The 7,064-nt window shown below is 35.9% G+C and overlaps 1 pseudogene; it reads right to left on the reverse strand.

Annotated features, from left to right (window-relative positions):
- Positions 1-6,053: 6,053 nt before the first annotated feature.
- LOC125363038 lies at positions 6,054-6,421 on the reverse strand (annotated as a pseudogene).
- Positions 6,422-7,064: the final 643 nt, after the last annotated feature.

A 7,064-nucleotide genomic window follows, 5' to 3' on the forward strand; every position in this document is an offset into this window, starting at 1 on the left:
AAAACACCATAGAGGACTCTGGCAAATAGTAGATAAAATATTTTTGAAGGCATAACACTCATTAAAATAATAATATATTAAGTAGCTGTTCATATATTTCATGCTATTGATGAACATTTGAAACTGTATGATTTCAAAGCTTTGCTTAAGAAATGATGCAAGAATTTCTTATCAATCAGGATTGGGTCAATTAATAGAAACTTCCCTAATAATTGGAACATCTATAAATGTATTTTAAATGAGATAAAAACTAAGTTATGTAGGAGAAGACATAAGAAATACAGAGCAGCAGGTACCAAGGCCCTATAAGCAGATCTGAAGAAAATTGGCCCATGGATAATACAAACCTGGAAGAAGCACACCTAAAAGTTGAATATTCCACCATATAGGAGGCATGGTTGCAGTTCTGTGAAAGAATCTTTCTGAATGGTCACTGGTAAGGATTACTGACTAAGGCATTATTTGATGATTTATAGTGTATGGTATATAGTATATTTGATGGTATATAGCCCAAATTCTTGGAAATATGCCTCTGAGGTTGGATAAGCTTCGTTGGTAGAATTTGGTAGGGAGATGTCTAAATGATAATAAAGGTTGCTACAGGGGAGTCTATATTTTGCTGTCATTCTTACCATTGGTATATAAGTGCTCACTGGTCCCCATGTCATAGAGGAAAGAAGAAATAAATCCAATTTCGGAAGAGAAATCATTTCTTCCTTTATTGTTCCTTCATGACAATTCTACAACAAAAGCTAACATATTGCCAGCTAGCAAAAGAACAGTGGTTAGAGAGTCCATTATTGTGTCAGAAAGTGGTATTGAGAATGGTAAATTCTCATTTAAAAGTACCTAGGGGGCTGGGAATGTGGCTTAGAAGTAGAGTGCTTGCCTAGCAAGCAGGAAGGCCTGGGTTTGATTCCTCAGCACCACATAAACAGAAAAAGCCAGAAGTGGTGCTGTGGATCAAGAGGTAGGGTGCTAGCCTTGAGCAAAAAAAAGCCAGGGCCAGTGCCCAGGCCCCAGGACTGGCAAAAAAAATTTTTTTAATTAAAAAAAAAAGTAACTGGAGCAAAGAGTGAAAATTTGCTTTCATTTTGGGAAAAACAGTATTTTTTTTTTTGTTGACTTGCATAGAAAATAATAGGAAAATATTCCAAAGTGTACCAAAAACAAAATTTGGCTTTTCTTTGCAAAGCATTTGCAAATCGTCATAAAATATTTTTATAAGAAAAAATAATATAGGGCTGGGGATATAGCCTAGTGGCAAGAGTGCCTGCCTCGGATACACGAGGCCCTAGGTTCGATTCCCCAGCACCACATATACAGAAAACGGCCAGAAGCGGCGCTGTGGCTCAAGTGGCAGAGTGCTAGCCTTGAGCGGGAAGAAGCCAGGGACAGTGCTCAGGCCCTGAGTCCAAGGCCCAGGACTGGCCAAAAAAAGAAAAAATAATATAAACACATGGAGAAGTTACCGTTTGTCTAGGACCCATCAGAAAATAGAGGCAAAGGGTGAACAACCAGACTGATAGCTGGAGAAGCAGGTGAGGCCAGACAGCCAGAATCAGTTTTCATGGAAGAGAAAACTCCAGGGCCACAATCTGTAGGGACATTTACATAATAATGCTGATGAGTTAAAGGTGGCAAAGCTAGGTCACAAATTGGTAGTAATTTCAGTCTTTCTGAGTGGAAACATGTTGTTGAATTTTACATTGAAAACGTCAATAGCTTCTTATTCGGAGAATGCAATAGTCTTTCCTCAAAGTTTTTGCTTGAAAAAGAGAGATAGTGGTAGTAATCATTGTAGAATACATCTAGAAACTTCTTACAACAAAGTTCTAATCTTTGGATGAACAATGCTGCCCAAGCTGAAGAAAAAAATTACCTCTAAAGATATATAAAAAATTTACAAATCAAAGGCACTGCAGATGAAATGTCAAGTGTCATTGAAGAGCATTGTGTTTAGACTCAACATGGGTTTTGTAAACTTAAATATAACTCAGTGGAAACTAACACATGGTCAATGCAAAGAGTAAAATAGAATGAATTGAAACAAAACCAAATAAACAACACCAGCAAAAACAGGAATCAAAGAGGAATAGTTGAAAATTGTGACAAAAGATGAAACAGAAACAATATGAGATTTTGGACCATGTATAAGAAAGGCTGATGAGGTCGAAGGCAGACCTCAGAGGCCAAAAGCCTGACCAGCCACCACACGGCCCATCCTACTTTGTTTCTGCCTAATCATTTTACCTTATGCGTAGCATAACTCTTGTGTTTGCAATCTGACCTGAGTTCTGAGTAATATCATTTTGTCTCTGTTGTAAATCGTAAATCTTTATGCATGTTATAACATACGCTTGTCTGTATGTTCTTGAGAAATCAAAGGCAGAAATGTGGGTCTAAGTGGCTTATGTGTTTGCCATTAAGTGCAGATTTAAAGTCTGTTAAATCATATTTGACATATGTCATTGCTCTCATAACTAAACATGCTGTCAATTAAAATCCCATGGATTTGAGCTTATAGTTTTCTGTTATCAAATGCCCTGCCTCTTGCCTTGCTATAGTATGCTCTCTTTAACCTCTGCTTACTATGTTTTGATTCAAAATTATAAGCACCAGATCTTTTTACTTGCTTCCCTTGAGAACTTCAAAAAATTCCTGTTGAATCTACACTGATGTTTCTCAAGTTCTCTTAATTCCTTTCTTCTGTTGTATAAAATGATGGACCATGTAGGGACAATGTATCAGAATCAGAAGATCAAGGTCTTAGAAAAGCTTTGCCACTCAGAAGCTCCTTTTATTTTTCTTCTCATTTCATTTAAGTTTTGAGTACATGATATTATTATATTTAGTGAGGGTGATCTTCAACCCTTTACTCCCATTGCATTTTTTTCTTGAAAGTCATAAATTACAATTTTGTTATAATTTTACCTTAAAGAAAATGATACCAAGTATTAAAATTCAGTTCAGAAAGTTTTATCTCTAAGGAATCCTAATCTGGGATTCTGTTTTTCTCTTGTGTTTCCAAATTTCCCTAGGCATATTTCTGTTAAAATCTTCCAATTAAATACTTAGAGAGCTATCTCTAACCCTAAAGTGTAAGTTCTTGTAAAGCTTGGACCTGTCTTTTACAGTATCTGGCTGGGTGACTTGCTTCTTTCCTCTACTCATTTGACCCTATATCATTTCAGTTCTTCCTCCAGGTCATTTGAACTTGAAATAAGTTTGTAACTATGAAGACAGGAGGCTCTACAAAGCCTGTTATTTGTCCATCACTTAAGCGATTGCTTTTAACTTTCAAGCTCTGCCCACAATTCTCATTTTCACTTCTTTGTTTTCAGTCATTCAAATATTTTTTATTCTACTAACATGAATAGTTTTTCCTTATTTTGAACACATCAAATATGTTGTCTACATGCAAGAAAATATATAGCCAGGATATCCAGGAAAGATTCTATAACCAAGATAGATTCACCTTAGAGAAATCTGAAACTTTCATAATTTTGAAGTCTCATTGTTAGTAAAAGAATACGTTATAAATACAAAGTTAAGTAGAAGGCTGTCCACAATACACATGCACAGATGAATAAATTACAAAGTTAGAAATCATATCTTTCAGCTATAAATCTTGCAAAGCTAACATTTAATAAATACCAGAAAATCTAGTAACAGTGATTTTTCACAGTAATTTTGATTTTTAATATTTCCTTTTGTGTATCTATTTTAGCTCTCCTCCTATTTCATAGCCTCGTGTTTTGATAGGAGTTTTGATATGCTTTCTGCAATGAGAACAGCAATAATTCAGTTTCTCCTGTGGTACCATGATTGAATTTTTTTATTATAATTAATCATGTAGACAAGTTTGTATCAGCTTCACATTTCATGTGTTAATTTTCTCTTTTTAAGTAGATACTCAACATTAAAAAAGTCCTATTTATTTCTTCTATTTGAAATTCATCTCTTTCTCATAATAAATTATGGCTTTTGCTACAACCTAAAATGTTTTGTTACAGTTTCCTCTCAATATCACATTGAAATGCCTTTAAGTTTCAATATTCATAATATTGGCTTGCACTTCATATTCCCTTCAGTTTACCTGGTTTTGTTCCAATTTTTAAATAAAAAAAGATGCTAAAAGTAGGTGCACAACATAAAAGTCCAGTGAAAGGAACCAACGTTTATCTCTAATTCTAATGAAATGAATCAAAATATTTCTTCCTGGGTGAAAGAGTCTCTTAGACTTGCTTGCCCAGGCTAGCTTTGAGCCACAATTCTCATATCACAGCATCCTAAATAGTTATGATTACAGTTGGTGAGTCTCCTGTGTGCAGCTTCTAACAGGAAGTAATTTCTCTTCTGAGTGGACAACATTGAGAATCAAAGTCTCCATTATAATTGTTGTACACGTTAGATAATTGAAAATATTTTATACATGTTAACATTTCAAATATTCCAGACATTTCTCTTTCCCATTAGACCCAGGCTTACAATGGCAGATAACTTGATAATACCTTCTTTTGCCTTATCAACAAAGTATGAGTCAGCTGGAACTATCCATGAAAGTCAGTGTGATGAGTAGATAGCAATTCCAAATAGGAAGAGTCAACCAACACTCAGATCTCCCTTCCTTTTGTGAATTCCTTGACTTACCTACAACCTCTCTAATAACACTTGATATGAGCAAATTGCTACCAAGTGGAATTTAGAGTGGCAGCTGCTGAGGTGTCAACCCATTGTCATGAATCTATCTTAACTTTCAAATGTGTCAAAAGCATGAGCCAGGGGCACACACTGATAGTCCCTTCCATGACACAGTCTGGGTCCATCCAGGTCAAATCCCTTTGACAGAGCATTGTTTCTGAAATAATGCATGTGTTATGCAAAAGTAGAAAAAGTAGAAAATGTAGTCGGTGGTAAAGCATTGGCTTAATCCTCAGCACTAAAACGAAAAAGCAGAGTGAATAATAATAATAATGATAAAGATAACGATAATGATGATGATGATAATATTAATAAAAGGACACTGCCTGCTAAGCATATCAGAAGAGAAAAAAGTGGCAGCCTGGAGATAAAGATATTATCATACTGTCCTTTCCTGTATAAAGTGACTTCCTCCGGGGTTTTCTGTTGAAGTCAGTTGTTGTATATTAATTACATCAGTTCTGATGTCTTCTCTAGAAGTGGGAAGTGAGGTGTCACACTGCCACTCCTGCAGCTGCCAGTCCATGTTCATCATTCATAAGAAAAGATGAAAAAAGTCACTCAGCCCCAAGAATGTGGTGTGCTCCAGAAGACAAGTGGGTATCAGCAACTCCTGGCATCTTCAGTTGCTTCATCCATTTTTGTTTACCTGGAGACTGACAAATGGTAGGATTAAGTGCCTTCATTACAATTGTTTTATTTTCACTTGGGAAGATTTTAAGTTTATATTTCATGAACTTAGTTGAAGAAGAGTTTTTCAGGAGTCAGCAAACCCTAAAAACTGGACTTCTGCTTTGGTCCAATAGAACTAAAGTAAAATGAATTGGACTAACCAGGATTAATACCTAATACACACATAGGCACGCAGCATATTCTACAGAATGATGCAGCACTTACAGACAGAAGCTGTCAACATTAAGCCATTTTTTTTCCCCAGCTACTCAGGAGGCTGAGACCTGAAGGTTACCATTTGTAGCCAGCCAGGGCAGGAAAATCCAAGAGAGGTTTAATCTCCCAATTCACTAGCAAAAAAGCTGGAAATGGAGGTGTGGCTTAAGAATGCCAACCTTGAACAAACAAACAAACAAAAACAAAAAAGCTAAGGGATAAGAAGAAGCTCTGAGTTCAAGTCCCAGAACCTTCACCAAAACAAAAACAAAAACAAGAATAGGAGGACATTTGAACACTACCGAGTGCATTTGGGTAACCTAATAAATTGGTCACTAGAAAAATCAAGCATGAAAAAATAAAATTTAAATTCCATTATTAAAAATATCGTGTTATCTCCTGAATACACTCAAATCCTTTATTTCTAACAGCAACAAGAAACCTCAATATGAAGAAGCTCTTCAAACAGGAATCACACAGCATCTCTTCTTCTCAGGTTTAGGTTTTGGCCAGAACTCCTGATAAATGGAATAGCCTATACCAAGGGTCATGGCTCCCACGATGAATCCCTGGGCTGCCACTTGCATGTGGATGAGCTGGATGGACATTTTTTACTTCCTCTAATCTTTAGCTAGTATAAGCCATATGCCACAATTGCTGCAAACCCTACCATTCCAATAGAGACAAATGATGCTGCTTTAGCCTTCCCCACAAGCTTAGCGTCCTGGCCTTCATCATATGAAGAGAGAGACATGTCTGTGTTGGTTGACATTGTGATTGCTTGAAGAATCTTCCAGCACCCTGAGACTCGAAGCAGGTTCTCCATTGGGGGCCCTTCATTCCAATTGTATTTATAAGGTATTGAAAAGACACCAAGTCAACAAATTTCCAATCAAACCTCATGTAAATGGCATTTGCATTAAAAAGTATATGATAGGGTAAGCAAATGCAGTCAGAGTATTTCCAGGACACTATGTGGAAACTGAACTATACAATTTTTGAGAGGGAAGAGAGCAAGGGAAGGAGTGACGTTCAAAAACAATTTACTCTTTACCAGGCTTAAATAACTGTTGTAACCCCTCCATATATCACCTTTATAATGATAACAACAACTATTTTAAAAGCCAAATCATACATACATTTGCTTATTTTCCAGGCCCTCGAGTGTTTAATACCTTCTCTTGCTCACCACCTTTTTATCTATCATTATAATTGTAGCTGAAATTTGTTGTGACATTAGGTTATTTACATTATCAGATTTTCCCTACTACTAAATTAGACATGGTAAATGTTTAAATAATTGATTTTTTGGACATTGAAAAAATCTTCTTTACAATAAATATAACTTCAATAGCATGTACTGAATTATAGGTATATGCATAGGTATGCTTACATAATAGATACAAAGTGAGTACTGGCTCTTTGACTTATGTAGAGGTCAATGATGTGACACTATATTTTTTCATAAAGAG

This window comes from Perognathus longimembris, chromosome 14, assembly GCF_023159225.1.
Source record: "Perognathus longimembris pacificus isolate PPM17 chromosome 14, ASM2315922v1, whole genome shotgun sequence".
In the NCBI taxonomy this organism is placed as follows: Eukaryota; Metazoa; Chordata; class Mammalia; order Rodentia; family Heteromyidae; genus Perognathus; species Perognathus longimembris.